This window comes from Furipterus horrens, unplaced genomic scaffold, assembly GCF_987537825.1.
Source record: "Furipterus horrens unplaced genomic scaffold, mFurHor1.1.pri manual_scaffold_10, whole genome shotgun sequence".
NCBI lineage: Eukaryota > Metazoa > Chordata > Mammalia > Chiroptera > Furipteridae > Furipterus > Furipterus horrens.
In genome coordinates this window covers 29,900,451-29,925,056 of record NW_028327180.1, presented here as the reverse complement: position 1 = coordinate 29,925,056, position 24,606 = coordinate 29,900,451, and positions in this window count along the sequence as shown.

Genomic DNA, 24,606 nt, shown 5'->3' with positions numbered 1-24,606 from the left:
AATCTTTATAGTAGTTACAAAGAACATAAATATTTTTTTAAAAACCTTATAAGACAATCTTAGAACAAAGCATATAAGGTGTCCATTATTGCAGAGCATATAAAAAAGGGAGCCAGAACTATTAAATTAAAAGAATACAGGACTCAGTTCATGGGACTCCAATTCTACACTTAAATCTGCTGTTTAAATAGCTGTGGTACATTTGGCAATTCACTCAACAGTTACTTTATCTGTTACATATGAATAATCCCATGTGTTAACAATTTGCAGTACTATAAGAATAAAATTAACCACAGATGGGATAACATTGTAAGAAATATAAAGTACCCTCTCTAAAAATCAATATTTTAATTATTTCTTGGAAAAATTAGTAACAATTTCTGTATTTTATTTTATTTTTCATCCTCACCCAAGGACTTTTTTTCATTGCTTTTTAGAGAGGGAGGAAAAGAGAGAGGAAGGGAGAGGAACATTGATGTGAGAAGAAAACATTGATTGGTTGCCTCCTGTAGGTACCTGGACTAGGATTGAACTCACAATTTAGGCATATGCCCTGACCATGAATTCAACCCACAACCTTTCAGTTACAGAATGATGCTCTAACCAACTGAGCTACACTGGCCAGGGCAGTAAATTTTTATTCATATAATGTGCAATTATAATAATACATAACCCTTGTTATCAATACTCCAGCAGTAACTCTGTTTTTAGATTCTAACCCAATCAAGATTACTCTCAAAGGAATGTATGCTTCCTCATAAAAATGGAATTTCCTAGGCTGTTATTCTCCTGAGAGGCAGAGTTGTAGTGTTTTATTGTTATTATTATTATTATTATGGCATATGTTACAGTGAAGATAGAGTCCAGAAAATTTTATTTGGGGAACAAAGGATTGAAATCTTACTTATATATGGACTAGAGGAAGTGCGAAGTGCAGTCCCCACTTGCATATTATGAAATCTTATATGCTGTGAATTTTGAGAATCCAGTCTCACTCTAAACCCACACAAAGAACATTACTTGTGAGATATAGTATTAACCAGGATTTCACACAGATCAATGTACCTTCTATATGAAAAACAAACAATCCAATACTGCAGGTGACAGATATTCTTTCGATAAATTTAAGTATTTGTTCATGTTCATAGACTCTGCTAAAGATATGTTACCATTTTTATTTTACTGGGTTTTGTTTTCACTTTGCTTAACAAAGGTAATCTGAGCATGTCCATGATACAATTAAAATAGAACTACTAATTGGCTTTAAAATTTCTGTCAACATAGCTAAAAATAAAGCACATTAAAATGTATTTTATTAAAAACACAGTGTCTTTTAGTTTAACATGATGAATGAATATGACTTTATCTCCTAGAATTGACTATAATGGAATAATGACAGAGACAAGCAATAAACTCCAAAAGACAAAGAAAATTGGAAAGGAATGGCTGAGGATATGATATCAAGGCAATTTTAGAGCTGGGAAGCAGAAAGACACATTACAACTCACTACACAGACCAGGGAACGTGAAAAGCTCAGCCAGCTGTTGGCAGGAAGAGGGGAACAGACAAAGCCTTTTGTGTCACAGAACCCTGGAATGGTTCAGGTTGGGGAAACCAGGACCTTTTGAAGGCAGAGATGGAGAGCAGGGACTACAAACAGAAATGTTTGTTCAAAGTTTATTTAAGAAACAATTTGACTCCCAGAATTTCTACAACTTTATGGCCTCCTTGTCACCCTTACAGAGGGCTAAGCTCAAGGTCACAAGAACTGCTGCAGAAGAGTAGAACAAACATAAAACATACATGAAAGCCTAGGAGCTACAAACTATGAGCAAGCAGACTATCACCCCTGTTGGCTCCAAGAATGCTGAAAATAAGCTGTAGATGCCTCAGGCAAGAGACTAGATTACTCTCCAGAGAACCTAGCCAATGAAGAGAAAACGCTGCAGATGTCCAGGAACACGGTCTCCAAGGCAGGGAGAAGAGAGGGAAGGAGAAAGGGAGGAAGGGGAAACTGAGTTTACCTATATTGGATGTTGTGCCCTGCCTCGATCTACATTAATGAGCCAGTGCACCCATCCTCCAGCTAATGGATGCTTACGGCATTTATCCATCCACCCCTCACCTGGGGAAATGTCCTGGCCAGGAGGTAGCCACCATACTCTGGCGGTAATAAACTCCACACCCCCTGCCCCGCAGTGCCAGGAACTATCTTCTCAGAGCTAGCTCTGCGCTGGCTCTCCACCTTGAGACAGGACAAAAGCTAAACCCCAGATGAAAAACTACATCCTTGCTTATTTCCGGTCCCAGACCAGTGCTTCTCTTACTCCTCTCCTGAGTATGCTACTCAATACAGGAAGTGCATCCAAATCCCCTTCTCAAGTTGTTTCTAGAGAACTTGAACTAAGACTTTACTTGGTTTATTTAAACATATTGAGAAGAGCTTTACATCTCTGACAGTTAGGTTCCTATGAAAATGACAATAAAAAGAAGCAATTATTAAATTTCAAGGAAAAGAAATTGTACAAGGAAGAGAATAAAACGAACATATTACGCTGTATGACTCTACTGTGGATAAACACAAAATATTACATATAATAGTTTATATATTATATATGAAATATTTATATATGTTTATATATGTAAAATAAATGTATTTGGAGGATAAATAAAAAATATTTGCATGGATGTTGGGGGCAGGGGTATGAAAAAAGCAAATGTTTCCCACATGAATAAGTCAATAAGTAATTGCTTAAAATAAATGGCACTTATTTAAAAATATGGAGGTAAATATCAGAAGAAACAATTAAAAAGTATGAAAGTGGATGTCCTGACAGAGCAAAAAGGTAGAACAGGGAATGCTCTTTTCCATAAGCCTTAATGTAACTACTTGACTTTAAAACTTCATCCAGTTACCTAAAATTTCATATTTACATATATCTGCATATTTAAAAGGTATTAATTTTAGAGAACCCAGAAGTGTTATATTTATAAAAGACATAATTATATTAAAATATATTTATAAAATATATTATACTTATAAAAATATTAAAAATAATCTGTAGCCTTGATATACAATCAGATAATTATTTATAACATTTTGTTATAAATCTGCTCAGTCCTTTTTCCTTTAGTTATTTTCTCTTTCACAAATTTATATATTCTGTATATTCAAGTTTCTTCTTTTAAATATTATAATACATGCATTCACTGACATTATTGACTTTTATAAGCATTATTTTTTGGTAAAATACTTCATCTATAAAATTTTTAATGTAGTTAACCATTCTCTTCTTTTTCTATTTTTACAGAACTTCCTGTATGTCTCTGTTGTAAATGTTGAGATGCACTTCTGTAAGCATAAAGAATTATTCTCTGTATATTTTAGTTTGCAGATATTCACTATTATGCCCAAACCTATTGATTTGTAGAAGGTTTCACACCTGAAATAATTTCAACAAAATTTTGCCCCAATAAAACAATTTAAAGGTACTGTAGGTTTCATTGTAATGAGATGTTACCTATGTAAATGATTTTCCAGTTCTTTGGTTTTAGGAGTTTGCCATCTCCCTCTGGGAAGCTTCTCACTTTCTGGTACAACTTCGAGCCTTCCCCAATGAGCACTAAAACCAGTAAGTCATTCACTTTTCTTGCTGCATTTGCTTCTTCTATCATTGAATTCATTTCAATCTCTCTCAAGGGGCTTATAATCTTCCTTTTATCTTCTCAATTCACATATATTTAAGAAACTGTCCATTTTTCTTCACAAAACATGCATTCTTCTTGAAGGCCTTATTATTATTTATTTGATATGTGCCTTTGTCCTACAGATCTGTAATTTTTTAAAGATTTCTTATAGTCTATGCATTTCATTCTATATGACCTTTGTGCTTACCCCCAGATATCAACCTCACTCATTTTCTTCTTCAATTAATGTTTATTGATGATATTCATGCTGTTTAACCACGAATGAGTTACGAGCAACTGTGAAGTTGAGTCCCCACAATATGCCAGGTATCTGTTAGGTGTGTTGAATATAACTCATTTTTTTCTTTACTATAACCATGTAAATTAGGTATCAGTGGTATTCAGTTTTTACCTTTGAGGAAACAAACACCAATTGTAATGTGAAACAGCCGGACCTACTGGTTATTTGAAATAAAAGGAGGGATTCCCATTCTACTGGGAAAATGGACATGGGAAAGTTAGCCACCGATTCTTATTTGTTGGTCAGTTTTAAATAACTAAATTGAATCAAACTAATTAAAATCAATAAAGCTGACATTTTCCTTTCCCTTCAAAGCTTAAGTGACTACTTTTTCATTTGATTGTCCCAGTGCCTGCACCAAATCTTTGTAGGAGTCAACTAGCAACACTTTGAAAATCCAACACTGACTACTGGACTCTGACTACCTAGCATTCAAATGTCCATCTCATGGCTGAAAAGTGAACTGGGAAAAAATTATTAATAATTTGTATGGAGTCCATCTTTACTATTGGGGGAAAAACTATTTAAAAAGCAAGATCTTAAGCATCATTACTTTTATATAAGGTAATGCATTTATACCTAGAAATTATGTGTTTGCTATTTCTAAGGGTATAAATTCAATTACTTTATATCTTCTTTTGATATCAGCAAGTATTAAAGACTTAAGTGATTAATATTCATAGTGTAGTAATCTAATGTAAGGTCTCTGATATCAATGATAATTCCTTAATATTTTAAATATTTTACTTATTTTTTAGAGCCATGGAAAGGGGGGTAAAAAAAGAGAGGGGGAGAAACATCAATCAGTTGCCTCTCACATGTGCCCCAGCTGGGGAACAAACCCACAACCCAGGCATGAGCCCTGACAGGGAATTATACCTTTCACTTTGCAGTATGATGCCCAGCCAACTGAGCCATACCAACAAGCGCAACTTTTTTTTCTTTCAGTGATAAGAAAACAGCTCAGAGTAGGATGAATCAAGGATCACACTGGAAAAACCAAACTATTAAGAATCCCATTTTGAGAAGCCTTCAGGCATTCTGTTTCCAAATAACTCTGAAGCTTTCAGTTTAGTCATCTTTAGCACATATTTTATGCAGGTACACCACTACTTTGGCTTAAATTTTAGCCAGGGTATTTTGTCCACTACAGCTCCTGAATACATTTATAAAGATGTATGTGCATTTCAACTACCAATTTAATGATGGGGTTACTCTATTGTTCCTAATGCAGAGAAAAGACGTAGCAGCAGCGATTCTCTGTGGCTGAAATTCTGATCTGTGTACATCATTTCTGTCGAGCTGGAGAGAGCTGCCTCTCAAATGCAGCTCTACTCTTGGGGTACAGAGCTAGATGTGTTTGTTTCTTTTTTTGAAATATTGACAAGATCTATATATTATAGATAAAACATGAGGTAGATAAGACAGATACGGCTTGTATCAACATCTTGATTGTATGGCAGCTTGGCTACGGAGGATGGCCATTTTATATTTCTTTTTAAGCATTCTTTTTTTTCTTTTTCATTTTTTGGTGTGTGAGGGGGTCTGTTAATTAGAGTTCAGCTAGTTTAAGACAACAATACTCTACATGTTCTAAATATTCCATTGTGGCAGTACATCTCCTATCTTTGGAGTGAGGCTGCCATTTCTATGTGAAACCAATACCTTATTGATAAAAATGGGATAAAAATTATACCTCATTATGATGACGATGATGATGACAATGATGATGATGATGATGATTCATCCTCATCAGCTGGGAAAGATGGAAGAAGAAAATATTTACAAGCCTTAGCATAATACTTTCCTTAGGTTTCTTTGCCCTGGTTGTTTTTATTTGCACTCAAAATACTAATCTTGGTACTTTAAGATCTAAGTTTCTACAGAATGAGTTAGAGGGTCAGTTTTAACCCATATTAAATATATATATATATATATATATATATATATATATATATAATTTTTTTTTCATTTTAAAGTGCTTGATTAGAATGAGAGTACTTTAATCATTTCTTCCCTAACTTGATCTTATTTTCAACTTCAGAGAATCATCCCTGACTTTATTGCATCTGACATTTTTTGGAAGTCAGGCTAACCTGGCCATTTTCTCAAAGTGAGAAATAGGATAATGATAATCCCTTTAAAATCTTTCAGCCACTTTGTAGGGATTAAGTCTAAAGCTTTTCCATATAAGTGCCCTAAAAAAATTGGCCTCACCCTCACTTTCTAGTTTAATTTTCTCTTGCTCTGCCCCTTGCAGTCTAAGCAGTGCACTATTTTCTGAATGCACAAGATTTTCATATCTTTGTTTTTATGCCTTTGTTCAAACTATTTCCTCTGACATGAATGCCCTGATCTATATTCTTGCTCTTCTGGACTGACTCCTTTTCTCTGCCTCCAGACTTGCTCTCTCGAATCCTTACACTGCAACCAGTCTGATCTTTGGAAAATGTGGAAGTCCTCTAAATAGCTGCTAGTTGCCCTAAGGAATAGAATTTAACCTCCTTGATAATGTTGTTAATATTTTCTTCATCTTTCTGGACTCCTCTCTTTTAAGTCTGCCTCACTATGTGTGGGGTCACTCCAGCCCTTTTAGATGCTGTTTCTTCCATTTGATGTGCCTCCCAGCTCCTCCTTCAAATCCTGGGCATTGGGAAATGCTTATTTAATTCATTCCTCAGATTAGAGTTGTCCAATAAAATACAGGACATCCTTCTAAATTTGAATTACTTTTGAACAGCAAATATTTTGTTATATAAGCATATTGTAAATATTGTATAGGGCATACATATATTAAAAATATTTGCTCTTTATCTGAAATTTACATATAAATGAGCATTTTGTATTTTTGTTTGCTGAAGCTAGCAACCATCCTCAGATAATAACTAAGCCTTTCCTTAGAAGTCATGAATTCTCTTAATATTCTGAGAATCATGCCTCTAACCATAATATATTGACATCATTCTTTATTTGGTTTTCTCGTCTATGACATTGTTTTCTCTTAGTGACAAAGGCCAGATCTTTATCACTGTATTGTCTACAGTCATTACTAGAGGCAGCATAGTACCTGGAGCATAGAAACAACTGAACAAAGATTGGGTAATAAATGGATGAATGAATGAATGAAAGCATTCCATTCAGGTACTCTGCTGCAGAGAGTATAGTTGACTGGGAGCCCAGTGGCTGCCCATCTAGGTCCAACACTGAGTTTGTGCCAAAATCATGGTTCTTCATGATGTTGTCAGCCATAGTCTAAGCACAGTAGGAGTTCTAGTAACAATCTAGTCCTACAGTGCATGGCTTCTCTGATGAAGGATATCCAAGGACAATGTAGATCAAACAATATAAAGACTAGGATTAAAGCCAATATGAAGAAAGGAAAGGCTCTTTCTTGACTGGCACTAAATGTACCTTTGCTTCTACATTTACATCTACATGTCTAGGGCTGTAGAAGGCATTTTATGAATGTAATGGTTAACTTTATGCCTCAACTTGACTAAGTCACAGTACCCAGATATTTGGTCCAACAGTCTAGACATTGTTGTGAATGAAATGTTTAGATGAGATCTTTAAGTTAATCGACTTAGATTAAAGTAGATTAGCCTCTATAATGTGAGTGGTCTCATCTAATTAGTTGAAGGCATTCAGAAAAAAAAGGAAGAGGGAATTCTGCCTCCACACTGCCTTTAGACTCAAGCTGCAATGTACATAAACTCATCCCTGGGTCTTCAACCTGCCAGCCTACCCTGAAGATTTTGGGCTTGCCAGCTTCCACAATAACATAAGTCAATTTCTTATAATGCATACATACATTTATACACATACACACACACATACACCCTATTGGTTCTGTTTCTCCAGAGGTCCCTGCCTCATACAGTGGGGTTTGTTGACATAGGTGAAGATTCCCCACCTCTGGTTTATTGACAAGGGTGACACATATCTGCAGGGCCACTGAAATCATCCCCTTGGTCACTGCTTTTCTGCTTTTCAGTGGTCCCTGTCTGGGCATCACCCCGGATACAGTTCCTTTAAGAAAAATAACTCCAAATTTGTTTGATGAACATGCAGCTGGCTCTCTCCCCAACACACACACACACACACACACACACACACACACACACACACAATCAGATTAACAAGAAAAGTCCACATGGACTTGTTACTACCCTAACTATAACATGATTTATACTTTGCTGTTTACATGCTGATGCAGTCAGAATCTCACCCTTTATTTTTCTCAGGCCTGTGTCCCCCAAGTTGTGGGGGACAAATATTAAATTATCAGAAAAATCCCCTTGGAACCCCACCTCTCTCTAACAGACCTCAGGAGGGGTGAAACATCTCATAGCATACTGATTCTTCGCACATAAATCATGTTTCCAACCTCTCACTTCCGCATCTGTCTCCACACTCTTTTATAGCCTGGAAATTGATGGTCACAAAATCTCTCATCTGAGACTGCCTTTGCAAATCTGCCTCAGTCAGTCTATGCATCACAATATTTGGCACTTACAGTTTCAAGGCTTTAGCAAAAACACAGACAGAAAAGTACACACACACATACCTCTAGGGATTAATTTTTCTTCAATTCCTGAATTGATCTTTGTTCTTATTTTCTCTCTCAAATCTCAATTAACCAGCCATCACCTCTGTTATGCCACTCCTTCCATTTCATTGGATAACTCCTACTTTTCTTTAAGGTCTCAGTTTACATATTATTTCTACCAGAAAGTTACCTCTAAACCTCCTCCTGGCCTCCACACTAATAGTAATTTAGTTTCTTCTGATAAGTGCTCATCATAAGCATCATTCTCCAAGTGTGACTAGTTATTGTATGTTTAATTGTTTGTCATCTCAATTAACATATGGATAGCATAAGGGCAGGCATCACGTGCATCTAGCTCAATGTTGTGTACTCAGAGCCTAGCATAGTGACTAATAGTGCATAGGCACCCAACAAAAATGTATTAATCAATTAACCATTTGGTTTATGCTTGGCACTCATTATCGGGAAAAATTAAACCATGTGAAATTTAGTCAATGAAGAAGGCAATAAACAGGATTGCACATCTTGTCTAGTTTGATATTTGAATGGATTTCAAAGTGAAAGTTACAAAATTATTAGGAGATCCCTGGCATTTCTGTTACAAAATACAATAGAAGGATTTAGAAAAAGAAAAAAACTGGGTGTGGTGCTGAACACTGAGAATACAACTGTTGGTACCTTTGTCACGTTAGAATATTGAAATAGTTTTTATAAAATATTGAACTAAATAGATCAAAATTTAATCATTAAGAAATGACATTTAACTTCCAGACAAGATGGTGGCACAAGTAGACACACGGCCTCTCCCTCCACAACTAAGAAGGAATACAACTACCTCAAAACTGGGGAAAACCAGAAGTTCCAGAAAATCGAGCTGCATGGAAGTCCAACAAACAAAGACAAAAAAAAGAAATACTCATCCAGACAGGTAGGAGGGGCAGAGCTGGGGCAGAGAGGATATGGTGCAGGGGCGGCAGCAGCGGCAACAGTGGCTGTGGCTGACTGGTGGACAGCAAAGTCATACATTAAAGAAAAGTAGGGAGGGACCCCTGGGGAGTGCTCCCAGTACCAGACCAGACCACAGGACTCACAGTTCTAGCACCAGGGAAAATAAAACCTCACTGCTTCTGACTATAAAAACCGGGTGGGGGGGGGGGTTTGCTGGGGGATGGGGGCTACTGTGCAGAGGGGAGCAAAGGGGAAAAAATTGGAACTATTGTAACAATATAATCAATAAAATATACTTAAAAAAAACAAAAACCAGTGGGGTTTGTGGCCGAGGAAGAAACTGCCAGTCTCTCAGCAGAGTCCACTTACTTAGAGGGCCCCTATAGTCCTAGAATGCCCACAAACCCACCTACTCTGGGAACTATGGTCAAGGCAACATCTAGCAAGGCTCTAGTCCCATATGAGAAGTGGGAGAAGTACCTGGAAAAGAGGTGAGTGCTGAGCAACTGGCATTGTTCCCTCTCAGACCCCTCCCCCACATACAGCACAACAAATAACTAAGGCTACACCCCTTACAATATTACAGAGCAAGAGCCCTACCAAAGACACAGAGACAAACATAGGAGCCTGTCAAGTTGAGGAGACAGAGAAGTATGGCCCAAAAGAGGGAATGGATCAAGGTTCCAGTAGGAAAACTAAGCATTGAGGATATAGCCAACCTAATAGACAAGGAGACAGCCAATCTAACAGATGAGGAGACAGCCAACCTAAGAGATGCAGAATTCAAAACACTGATGATAAATATGCTCACAGACTTGACAGATATGCTTGAGTACAGCAAACACATAAGAAAGGAAGTGAAGGCTAGGCTAAGTGAAACAAAGGAAAATCCAAGTGAAACCTACAGTGAAGGGAAGGAAACCAGGGTTAAAATCAATGATTTGGAACATAAGAAATAAACAGTCAACATAATGAGGAAACAAGAATTGAAGAAAATGAGGAGCAGTTTAGGAACCTTTGAGACAACTTTAAGCATGCCAACATCCAAATCATAGAGGTGCCAGGAGGAGAGGAAGAGCAAGAAATCGAAAACTTGTGTGAAAAAATAATGAAGGGAAACCTTCAAAATTTGGCAAAGGAAATAGACATACAAGACCAGGAAGCACAGAGAATGCCAAGCAAGCTAGACCCAAAGAGAACCACACCAAGACACATCATAATTAAAATGCCAAAGGTGAAAAATAAAGAGAGAATCTTAAAAGCAGCAAGAGAAAAAAAGAGTTACCCACAAAAGGGTTCCTATAAGACTATCAGCCGATTTCTCAAAAGAAACTTTGCAGGCAAGAAGGGACTGGCAAGTAGTATTCAATGTGATGAAAAGCAAGGACCTACAACCAAGATTACTCTATCCAGCAAAGCTATCATTTAGAATGGAGGGGCAGATAAAGTACTTCCCAAACAAGGTAAAACTAAAGGAGTTCATCATCACCAAGCCCTTATTATCTGAAATGTTAAAGGGACTTACTTAGGAAAAGAAGATAAAAACTATGAACATTAAAATGACAACAAACTCACAACTATCAACAACAGAACCTAAAAAAAAAAAAAAAAAACTAAGCAAGAACCAGAATAGGAATAGAATCATAGGTATGGGAATCATCTGGAGGTTTATCAACTGGGAGGGGGAAGAGGGAGAAATGGGGAAATGGTGCAGGGATTAAGAAGCATAATTGGTAGGTAAACAACAGACAGGGGGAAGTTAAGAATAATATAGGAAAGGGTGAAGCCAAAGAACTTATATGTATGACCCATGGACATAAACTAAGGGTGGGGGAGTTGCTTGAGAGAAGCGGAGGAGTACAGGGTGGAGGGGAGCAAAAGGAAAAGAAACTGGGACAAGATAATCACTGAAATATACTTAAAAAAAAAGAAATGGCATTTAATATTTTCTGTCCTTGAAGGGTTAAACCTTCAATGATAGAAATTGCTCTTTTCACCCTCTACTAATATGAACTGAGAATTAAATAAAGGTGCCTATTTCTAATGTAGTTAAAGATGACAGCAGATATATGTCAATTCCTAGGAATTTATAAGTTAATTAGTTACTGAGTTGATACATCACTAAAAGATTGGCTTAAACAAAATCATCTAGTTTCTCCTTTAAAAGTAAAATTCTTATTAAATGAAAATGCTTTCATGTATTTTTCTTCATTTATTCACTTTGTCATTTGATCATAAAATCAAACTAGACTTAGACTTTATTAAGTCTTCACATAACCATGTTGGTTATTACCTTAGCTATTTGTAAGAATTTGATATAGTAATGATTTGTTTCAATGTCTCTCAAATGAAGGAAGTTGAACTGTCACTCCTGTAGTTTCCAGGGTTGTAATGTTTAAACTGAAACTGAAGCTCTGTAGCTTCAGCTTCACGGGAGAGGACACTCCAGCGTCATCGCAAGATGTCGACTCAACACGGGAGGAGACAGATACCGGTTATAAGCTCATCCGATTGGCGAAGGAAACGAGCGCCAGGGGTCTCCTCTGACGGTGGGAGAGGTCATCGCACCTCACTGGACAGCTACCGTCTCGCCATGGCTCGCCTGCCCCACTGGGTGCGTGGGGATCAGAGAGGCGCCTCTCGAAAAGTGGGCCACAAAACACCCGCACCAGTTAATTCCAAGCAAACAACAAGAAAGAAGCCTCCGGCTCTTCGCCTCGCTAGCTGGAACATCAGGACCATGTGCCCCGGACTTACTGCAGACCTTCCGTGGATCAAGGGTGCCAGGAAAACCGCTGTCATCGATAGGGAACTGGCACGACTAAACATCGACATTGCGGCTCTACAGGAGACCCGGTTGGCCGACAACGGAACTATCAGAGAAACCAACTACACCTTCTACTGGCAAGGGAAGTCTCCGGACCAACGAAGACAGCACGGTGTTGGGTTCGCTGTGAAGAACACGCTTGTTAACTCCATAGAGCCACCCACAGGAGGCACAGAGAGATTACTTACCCTCCGATTGTCAACAACTTTCGGCCCAGTCAGCATTCTTAGCGCGTATGCCCCAACCCTCTGCGCCACCACCGAAGAGAAAGAACAGTTCTACCATGCACTGGACGAAGCGTTATCCAAGATTCCCAGAAGTAACGCTCTCTATCTCCTTGGAGACTTCAACGCAAGAGTAGGAGCCGACCACATGGCCTGGTCCACCTGCCTTGGAAACTTTGGGAGAGGAAAGATCAATGAGAATGGTCAGCGACTGCTTGAGCTTTTGTGTCACCACGGCCTGTGCGTGACAAACACATTCTTCAAGTGCAAAGAGATCCACCAGGTGTCATGGAGGCACCCCCGCTCCCGCCATTGGCACCAGCTTGACCTCGTCATCACCAGAAGAACGGATATTGGCAGCACCCTCCTCACCCGCAGCTACCACAGTGCAGACTGCGACACGGACCATGCCCTCGTGGTAAGCAAGGTGCGCATAATGCCAAAGAGGTTGCACCACTCCAAGATGAAGGGTCGCCCACGCATCAACACCAGTTGTGCCAGCAACCCAGTTAAGACCCAGCAATTCATCAACAAGATGGAAGATGCACTCGGCGAGGGAGTGGCGGCAGATGACATTATCGAATCCAATTGGCCACGTCTCCGCGACGCCATATACAACTCCGCCATTATTGCTTACGGGAAGAAAGAGCGGAAGAACGCTGACTGGTACGAGGCTCACTGGGAAGAAATGGAACCCGTGATCGAGGCTAAGAGGAAGGCCCTACTGGCTTACAAGGTCACGCCCACTCCCAGTACACTTCAAGCTCTACGGGCTGCCAGGAACAAAGTCCAGAAGACCGCCCGCCACTGTGCCAACACCTATTGGCTAAACCTGTGCAGAAGCATTCAGGAAGCCGCCGATATAGGCAACGCACGAGGAATGTATGAGGGTATCAAGAAGGCAACAGGCCCAATCCCCTCCAAGATCGCCCCCCTTAAGTCCAAGACAGGTGAGGTCATCACTGACCAGGAACAGCAAATGCGGCGGTGGACCGAGCACTACCTCGAGCTGTACGCAATGAAGAACACCGTAACAGACACTGCTCTTAACGCCATCCCAGACCTACCAGTCATGGAGGAGCTAGACACCCCACCTACTGCGGCAGAGCTCGGCAAAGCCATCGACCGCCTCGCTTGTGGGAAAGCACCAGGAAGCGACGGAATCCCTCCAGAAATCCTAAAGAGCGGGAAACCAGTCCTGCTACAGCCGCTCCACCAGCTACTCTGTCTCTGCTGGAAGGAGGGTTACATCCCCCAGGATATGAGAGACGCCAACATTATCACCATGTACAAGAACAAAGGAGACCGCAGCGACTGCAACAACTACCGGGGCATCTCTCTCCTCAGCGTCGTCGGCAAAGTATTTGCCCGGGTCGCTCTTGCCCGCCTGCAGACCCTTGCTTCCCGCGTCTACCCAGAGTCCCAGTGTGGCTTCAGAGCTGGCCGATCAACAGTGGACATGATCTTCTCCCTACGCCAGCTGCAGGAGAAGTGTCACGAGCAGCATAAACCACTCTACCTCGCCTTTATTGACCTCACGAAGGCGTTTGATCTGGTCAGTCGAAGCGGACTCTTCAGCTTGCTACGGAAGATTGGCTGTCCACCACATCTGCTTGCTGTGGTCATGTCCTTTCACGACAACATGCACAGCACGGTGTCCTACAACGGCGCAACCTCTGAGGCCTTCCCAGTCAGCAGCGGAGTAAAGCAGGGCTGCGTCCTCGCGCCTACGCTGTTCGGAATCTTCTTCTCCATGCTCCTCCAATACGCCTTTAAGGACTGCAGCGAGGGTGTCTTCATTCACACCAGATCCGATGGCAAGCTCTACAACCTGGCCCGTCTACGAGCCAAGACCAAAGTCAAAGAGGTGCTCATCCGTGAGATGCTCTTCGCCGACGACGCAGCTTTGACATCACACTCCGAAGAGGGACTCCAGCAGCTAGTCACTTGCCTTTCCCACGCATGCAAGGAGTTCGGACTAGCCATCAGCCTGACGAAGACGAATGTTATGGCTCAAGGCACGGGGACTCCCCCATGCATCACCATCGATGGATACACCCTCGAGGTTGTCAACGACTTCACTTACCTCGGGTCCACCATCTCGAGCTCTCTGTCAGTCGACTTGGAGGTCAACCAGAGAATCGCCAGGGCAGCCACAGTTATGGCCAGACTGAACCGGCGAGCGTGGAACAATTCCAGCCTCACTGAGAAAACCAGACTGCGCATCTACCAAGCCTGCGTACTCAGCACTCTCCTCTATGGCAGCGAGACGTGGACCACCTACGCAAGGCACGAAAGGAAACTCAACAGCTTCCACATGAGGTGCCTGCGACGCGTCCTGCATGTCGCCTGGCAGGATAAGGTCCCCAACACCGAGGTGCTGAAGCGAGCCAATATGTGCAGTTTGCATGCAGTTCTTAGCGAGAGACGCCTCAGGTGGCTCGGCCATGTCAAAAGAATGGATGCAGGCCGTATCCCCAAAGACCTCCTCTACGGCGAGCTAGCAGAAGGCAAGAGGATGACAGGGCGCCCAAAACTGCGGTTCAAAGACATCTGCAAAAAGGACATGACACAGTGCTCCATCAATCTCAACACATGGGAAGTTCAAGCAGACGACCGCCTAGCCTGGAGGCTCGCGGTCAGGCAAGGTACATCACGTGCAGAGGCTGCGCGCAACGAGGAGGCGGTCCAGAAAAGATCGAGGCGGAAGCAGCGTCAGCAGCAGCAACAACAGCCATCTGCCTTCACCTGTAACAAGTGCGGCAGGGATTGTCACTCCCGAATCGGACTGCACAGCCATTCTCGGCGGTGCAGATAGACTCTCAAGAAGCTACGCCATCGTCTCTCGAGACGGACGGCTGCCGACGAATGTTTAAAAGTGCATACTGCTGTGACCCAGTTACAGACCTCGGGATAAATTAGACCTTTTTGTCCCTGTTCTCATCTTAGTTGCTTTATCATCCAGTCCCTATTGTTATTTCCACTGATCTTCAATATCAACCGAATTTGCTTCTACAGACTGACAGACGGAAGTTAGGAAGGAAACCATTAACTCAACATCACTTTAGTACCAACTGTTACTTCAGTAGCTCCATTTCTATTCCTACTAATGAATGGATAGTGTCACAATAGTGTTTTATTCATAATACATTTAAATATATGCATCTTAATTTCTTTGTACTGCTCTTACTGGATACAGTACAAATAATTCTAGGGAGAGCCAAAGTAAACTTACTACTAAAACAAAGAGATAACAACTATATTTTTAAGAAAGAAGAAAGAATACAAAGTTATGAAAAATAATATTTGAGAAAATTTTCTAATAATGACATTCAGCTATCAAATTATCTTTCATTGCCAAACATTGCATGTAACTACCAAATTTAAAATATAGTAATAGAATGATTGTAACAAACAATCTTAACATTAAGAATATTAATGAAAATAAACACAGCAATGTTGGAGTTATTTTCATCTTATAATTTGTGATAACATCACAGACCAAAAATTACAGAATCAAGGTGCTGTGTTTTGTTTAGCAGCTCAAATAACTGGTCAAATGCATTGCCTTAGGAAATGTCTAAACTGTTCCTTTCCTATCTCTTTTCCTGTTAATCTTTAAACCCAGAGGCATTTCAGGTTAAACCTAATCAGTAAGCTTCTGATTCATTGTCATTTAAGTCACTGAAAAGTTGTTTCTAAAAACTTAGTTCATGACAAATGAGCTTTTTGAACAATTTTAAAATACTTTCAAGACCTTGTCTTTAGAGACAGAAGAAAGTCATGCTTCTCTAGCTGTCACTGGACTGAGATCCCACGAGGTGAGGTCTAACTTTAGAATGCTAAAAGTCAGAATACATTTTCAACTTGAAAAAGCACAATGGTCTACTGCTATTCTCCAGTGTTGTCCAATCTTTTCTCCCTTTCTGTGTATTTGATATTTAAGAAATTGAACTTTGACTTCAATTTTAAAGGCTTTCCTAGTGATTGTCTTTGAGTATCTGACCTCTTCACCATTTACCTATTAAGATGACCTGTAAGGAGAATTAACTCTTAATTCTTTGATTAGATTCATCTTTTTACAGTTATGCATTTTACTCATATTTGCAATTGTACTTATATTAGCAGTAATAAAACCATTTTAATTCCTTGAAATTAAATGTTTTCAACTGTTTTTATATCAATAGTCCTTAAGTTATGGTAATAACAAAAATAACCTTTACCCAGTCCTGACAGTATGTATTATATATATGTTCTAATTTAACATTTGCTTGCATGTACCATTCTAGTTCTCCCAAAACCATTTGTTGAAGACACTATTTTTACTCAATTTTATGCTCCTGCCCACTTTGTCAAATTTTTTAATATATTTTTTATTTTTTCGTTTTTCAATTACAGTTGTCCATTTTTCCCCCATTGCTCTCCCCCACCCAGCCCACCCCTTCTCCCACAATCATATCCCTCCCCGTTGTCCATGTCCATGAGTCATTTATATGCTTTGTCAAATATTAATTGACCATAGAGACCTGGGTTTATTTCTGAGCTCTCTATTCTGTCCCATTGATCTATATGTCTGTTCTCATGCCAGTACCGGGCTGTCTTGATTACAGCAGCCTTGTTATATAGTTTGATATCAAGTATTGTGATTCCTCCTACTTTGTCCTTCTTTCTCAAGATTTCTGAAGCTACTGGGGATCATTTTTGGTTTCATATAAAGTTTTGAAATATTTTTTCTAGGTCTGTGAAATATGTCCTTGGTATTTTAATAGGGATTGTGTTAAATCTATAGATTGCTTTGGGCAGTATGGACATTTTAATGATGTTAATTATCCCAGTCCATAAACACAGAATATGCTTCCATTTATTTGTATCTTCTTTAATTTCTTTCTTTAGTGTTCTGTAGTTTTCTGAGTACAGGTCTTTTACCTCCTTGGTTAAGTTTATTCCTAGCTACTTTATTTTTCTTATTGCTATAGAAAATGGGATTTTTATAGGTTCTGTTTCTGATGTTTCATTGTCGATATACAAAAATGTCTTTGATTTCTGAATATTGACTTTGTATCCTGCTATTTTGTCAAATTCACTTATTAGGTTGAGCAGTCTTTGGGAGGGGCCTATAGAGTATTCTATGTCATCTGTAAATAGTGAAACGAGACCACCAACTTACACCATACACCAGAATAAACTCCAAATGGATAAAAGACTTAAATGTAAGTTGCAACACTGTACAAGTCCTAGAGGAAAACACAGGCAGTAAAATTTCAGATATCCCACACAACAATATTTTTGTCTCTATATCCTCTAGGGCAAGGGAAATAAAGGAAAGAATAAACAAATGGGACTATATCAAGTTAAAATCTTCTGCATGACTAAAGAAAACATCAGCAAAATGAAAAAGGAACCACCATATGGGAAAACAAATTTGTCGATGATACCTTGGACAAGGGTTTGATTTCCAAAATATATAAAGAACTCATACGACTCAACAACAGGAAGACAAACAATCCAATTAAAAAATGGGCAAAGGACCTGAACAGACACTTCTCCAAGTAGGACATGCAGAGGGCCCATTGGCGTATGAAAAGATGCTCAACATCACTAGCCATCAGAGAGATGCAAATAAAAAACACAATGAGATACCACCTCACACCAGTCAGAATAGCCATCATCAACAAATCAACAAACATGTGCTGGCGAGGATACAGAGAAAAGGGAACCCTAGTAAATACTGTTGGTAGGAACGCAGACTGGTGTAGCCACTGTGGAAGACAGTATGGAATTTCCTCAAAAACCTAAAAATGGAACTACCTTTTGAACCAGCGATTCCACTGCTAAGATTATACCCGAAGAATCCTGAAACACCAATTCAAAATAACCTATGCACCACTATGTTCATACAGCGTTACTTACAATGGCCAAGTGCTAGACACAGCTTAAGAGCCTATCAACAAGTGAGTGGATCAAAAACTGTGGTACATTTACACAATGGAATACTACACAGTAGAAAGAAAGAAGGAACTCCTACACCTCACCACAGCATGGAAGGGGCTGGAGAGTATATTATGCGAAGTGAAATAAACCAGGTGGGAAAAGACAAACACCATATGATCTCACCTAATACAGGAACCTAATGAGCAAAACAAATAAGCAAAATAGAACCAGAGGCATGGAAACAAGGAACAGGCTGATAGCGAACAGAGGGGAGGGGGAAGGGGGAGAAGGGTGGAAAGAAGGAGAAGGGGAACTAGTATAAATGACCCATGGACATGAACAATGGGGTGGGGATTGACTATGGGAGAAAGGGGAGAAAGGGAAGAGCAATGAGGGAAATTTGGGACAACTGTAATAGAACAATAAAAAAGAAAACATTCTCCACAATCCTTTGAACTCAATATTATTAGTCCTATATTAAAGATAGGGAAATTAAAGTTCTCAGATTTAAGATTTAAGGTTTTTGTCCAATTTTGTATTGCTGGAAAATCAAGATCTATCTGACTCCAAAGCATATGCTTTTAAACACACACACACACACACACACACACACACTTTTTAACCCTTTGTGCTTTAACCTTTATCCATCTGCTCTTCTCCCTATAATATAATCTAAAGCATTTACATCTTATTTCTTGTGATAAAAATTAGGTTTATGATCTTATTTTAAAATCATTAAAGCATTTAACCTTATTAAATTTATTATGTTAGAAAATTATTTTTTAAAATCATGGATGTACTTGGAGGGTATTATGCTAAGTAAAATTAGTCAGACAGAGAAAGACAAATACCATATGATTTCACTTATATGTGATTTCTGAAAAGTCAAAACAAAGGAATAAAAAACAGAAACAGACCCATAAAGAGAACAAACTGATGGTTGCCAGAGCGGAGAGGGGTTGAGGGATGAATGAAAAAGGTGAAAGGGAGTAAGAGGTGCAAACTTCCAGTTATAAAATAAATAAGTCACAGGGATGTAATATCGTCGTCGGCAGCCGTCCGTCTCGAGAGACGATGGTGTAGCTTCTTAAGAGTCCATCTGCACCGCCGAGAATGGCTGTGCAGTCCGACTTGGGAGTGACATGGTAGTATCTGTCTCCTCCCATGTTGAATCGACATCTTGCAATGACGCTGAAGCTACAGAGCCTGGGCAGGGTAATATGGAGGGTCCGCTGTTGCCCATGCAGCAGACCCCCCCTCTCTTCGCAGCTGAAGGGTCCAAGGGAAAGACGGAGTCAATACAGCTTGGCTTCAGGTGCGCCGCAGGAGTTGCCGGTGTTGACTACAACGTCAAACCGCCTTAGGGACTCCGGCTCCGGATTTTCTGTCGGGGTTTACTCCCTTAGCCTTTCCCCTGAAGAGGTATGCCGCAAGGCAGCGGAGGTTTTTTGGAGTCAGAGTTTTCCTTCTCTGATGTACCCTGACTGGAAGATCGAACCAGCGACACTTAGCTCGCAGGCCGACGCTCAATCCACTGAGCTAAACCAGCACTGTAAATAAAATCAATAATATAATAAGTTTGTACAATAACCGATCGTTACTAGGTTTAGCGTGGTGATCACATAGTGAGGTATATAAATGCTGAATCAGAATGCCGTACACCTGAAACTGACATAATATTATATGTCAGTTGTACTTTAATTTTAAAAACCAACTTGAAGCTGCTTTCTTCTTTATCTTGTCTCTTTATTGGTGTTCCGCAGTACCATGGGCTCCCGTATTAATACTCTAGTGGATTGTATATGGAATGGTCCTGTGGAGAGCACAGAGTTGAAGGGTGAGGTTAGAAGAGCTCACAATGCCTCCAGGCCCGCAATTTTTTCTACCAAACTGCCACAGCTCCCGGAATCCACACAACTAGATGTCTTCACTTATGCTAAGCTACTGTCTCCAGGAAGACTTCTGTTTGAAGATCTACCATACCTTGAATTTAATTTATTATTATTATTTTGAGTTAACTTTAATTTGAAAATCAGGTATATGTGCTGACAAGATGACAAAACTAACATTTTAAGTTTTGATGTGGAATTAAATAAATTATTGTTTAATTTAATAATGCCTTAGGTTAAGACTACTAAGAGGCAGACCTGAGTGGAGACCCCTCCTAGGAACCTCAGTAGTGAAAGAGGAGTGGATCCATACTGGGAGAGGAGAATAAACCAGCAAAACAAAAGGTCACTAAAACACACTTCAATAGTTTATCCTTTTATCGAGGTATACGAATATGATCCAAACACATCCATTAAGCACAAAGTAATTAGTATGGAAGTATAGGAATTGTTCTGTGGTTAATTATTCTTACAGAACTCTGTTACAGATGGAATATTCTATTATAAAGTTCACTAAGTTTAAAACAGCTCAAAAGCCTCCATCATAAAGCCTTTTGAGTAGAGAATGTAATGTTGCTTTTAAGAGTCACTCATGTACTTCAAAGTTATTCAGTAATATTGGTGCACCACTGCACTGGGTGAGGTTATATCATTAGTTCACTCAACAAATATACTCTCATCACCTGCTATGTGCTAGGTGGCCAAAAAACAAAAAACAAAACAGAACAACAACAACAAAAAAAAAAAACACTCGGATGGAAAAGCCCACAGTGCTGTACTGGAGCCAGCCCATACCAGCATGCAGGAACCAACTGTTAAATTTTCAAGAATTTTTTGAGAGCTGATTGTTAAACAGACACTATTAAAAGTTAAATTATATAAGTGTACGAATACTTTTTTTAAAAAGGTAATACATATTTAACACTTATAATTTGTTAATCATTATCCATTCTCTTGCAGCTCTTTGTGTCCATTACACCTATAAGTTGGAAATACAATGTTGTGCTGCTCTGCCTCCCATCGCCATTCTGCTCTCAGCGATATCAGATTGGTAGCTTGGAAAGGTTTCTATGGGAGCATTTATACTACAGAAATCAGCAAATGCTACAAATCAGTTTGATTTTTTTTCTTGTGCTGCTTGTCAAACATAGGAAAATAATGGAAAGTGCGTTAATGCAGATTTAACTGAAAAGTGTATTGTGCTTGTATTTGTTGCATTATCAATAGCAGAAAATTTTGAGGAAATATACTTCCAGTATTCAAAATGATCATGCAATTCAGCAAAGTCGCTCACAACAGTGACTAACAAGTCTGCACCACATATATCTTTGTTTCCCACTTTCATCTTTGTAATGTAAATTAAAGAAAGTATCAACCAACATTCATGTCGAAACTATGCTCACCCATTCATTGCAGTGATAGGTTGACTATGGATATAAAAGTTTAGCAAAAATTAACAGCTGTATTTTCTTAAAATCAATGGACTATGTGGAATTATTAATAAAGAGTACTCTGTATTTAATTATGTATTGTATGCTACAATTTTTATGTCAGTAAAATCATAACAAATGTATATACATAGATATGCATTCTCTTTTGGGAGGGGAATGATTATTAAGCATTTATGAACATATGTCTGGAGTTGCTGTAGAGGTTAGTGTGAAAGATATGGACAGTGAAGTATGTACTAGAGATAGGCAAAGGTATTTGAGAATACAGACAGAAACCCACTACACTATACCCTAAGAGGCCACAGAATAATTTTCTTTGAGGATCTAGTAGTACTCAAGGTAAATGGGAACTGGGATATGTGTTAAGACAGTAGAATTCTTTATGATTGCTGAAATAATGTTAAAGATAACTTTATATGTAATAAATCATGGAGTAAAACACTCCAGTATGCAGATCTGATGATTCTATGTATGTGTATAAAAGGATGTCGCTATTGAAATTTAAGAGAAAATACTGTTTAAAGAATGATTGTAACTGTAATGCTTTTCTGAGCATATTCCTCTAGAGAAGGATGTACAAAATTATACTAGAACTACATGCTGCTAGGAAGTGTAAGACATTCATTTATACGATATACCATGGAGCCACCAAGTATTAAATATAAAGACATCCCCACACATCAGATGTGCTGAGACTGTAGAATATGGATGTGGCCAGCAAGCTCTCAAAAGTGCCAAAACGAGGAAGTATCCAGACAATGCAAAGAAGTTCCATACCTGGGGTTGTGGGTGGAGGGCAAGGAGAACAGGCATTCTCTACTCTCCCAGGCACACTTCTTGAGATAACAGCCCCATAAAGGGGAAATTCTGTGGAGCATTTCAGAGAAAGCTTACTTCTTTCCCCTGTGCACTTCCAGGGAGGGTAACTCCGAACAAATGATCTTAGATACCTGGGAAATGATCAAATACACACATGGGGGTAGACACATATGCTATGTGTGCATGTGTAGGCACACATGCATGTATGTGAGGTGCATATGTAAAAGAGAAAAAAGGAACAAAAATAAATGAACCTGCCAGGGAAAAATAAGAGCCAATGCCCTCCTAGTAGTTGTCCATAATATTTACTCCCTAGAGTCTTAGGTTACAAAAGATATGATTCATTTGATTTTATTTTAAATGCTATTATGTCAACTCTGAATCCTTGTCTCACAAGCATCTCTGTGTTTGGGTTACTTACAGAGAAATTCTTGAATCTCAGAAAATGATGCTCTGCTTTTCGTTTTTCTTTCCGTATCCCTAACACCTGCATCAACTTAATCACTTCTGGATTCCACAATGAAGTTCACATAAGGAAAACATTCTGAAAATAGTTCATCTTTATCTCTTCACACAGCTCAGTTTTGAGTCCCTTTTCATGTGTGACACTCAATAGCTGAGTTCCTCAGTGAAATTTCCCATTGATCTCGACATTACAATTTCCCTGACAGTTTACACTTTTATCTTCTTGAAGAAAGAATATATTGTCACCAAATAAACTTGTTAAGAAAGTGACTTCTAGTTTATCTTCTTCAAGGTATCTGTGGGTTATATCTTTTTATCTTATCCAGAGGCAGGAATATTTATTCTATATTTCATAACCCAATAAAGAGAACAAAACTTAGATTTAAAATAACATCTGCCAATTCTTAATGATAGGAATTCTACTGCATTTTAGATTAAATCCCTATGTACTACAGAAAATATGTAGACAATAATAATATCCAAAATTTTATCTATCCTCTGATTCACCCCACTCCAAAAAAATAACAGGAAAATGGCAACTTGGAGAAGATTATAAATACTGTTTGGGTGAAGAAAACACCACCTGAATATTAAAGTATAATTTCTTAATGCTAGTTTTGACCATAAAATAAGATAAAGGAGAATTCAGTCAGTCAAGATAAACTAGGTTATGGTGCTGTAAAAAACAATCTCAAGCCTAAAATGGCTTAAAATAATGTATTGGTTTTCTATTGCTGCTCTAGCAGATTACTTACTACAAACTTAGTGGCTTAACACAACACAGATCTCTTACCTTAGAGTTCAGGAGGTCAGAAGTCTGAAATGGATTTCACTGTGCTAAAATTCTCCTGGGTGCTCCAGGGAAAAATCCATATCCTTCCCTTTTTGAGTTTCTAGAAGCCACCTGAATTCCTTGGCCTCACCAATATTGTCAAAGTTAGCAATCACATCAAACCAACTTCTGCTTCCATGGACATCTCAAGGACCCTTGTGGATACAACAGGCCAACCCAGATAACCCAGGACAACATTCCAGTCTCAAGGTCCTGAACTTGATTACATCTGCAGAATCTCTTTGGCCATGTAAGGTAACAGGTTCCAGGAATTAGGACATGGACATCTTTGGGAAGACATTTCTCTGTCTATCAAAAACAGCTCAGACTTGTTTCCTGTTCATGCCGCAGGCCCACAGAATGCAGGGCCCACTGCAATCAGTCAGCTAGTCAAGCTTCAGAGCAGCAACTATCTTGAGCAATGCCAGCCACAACATAGGGAAAAGAGAACTCTCAAAAGCAATTAAATATTATACTTGGTCTTCAAGGAATACAAATCCCTTTTGTTTACAGTTTGTTAGAACCAATCACATTGTCTCATTCAATTTCTAAGTGCCATTCCACCGTGTATAAGGATGGCAGAACCTGAAATATTCAGTGAATGAGATTTCTATCACAGGCCTTCTCTCATACCCAAATCCTCATATCATCCTCATTTCCCAATGCTAATTGTATCCTTTCG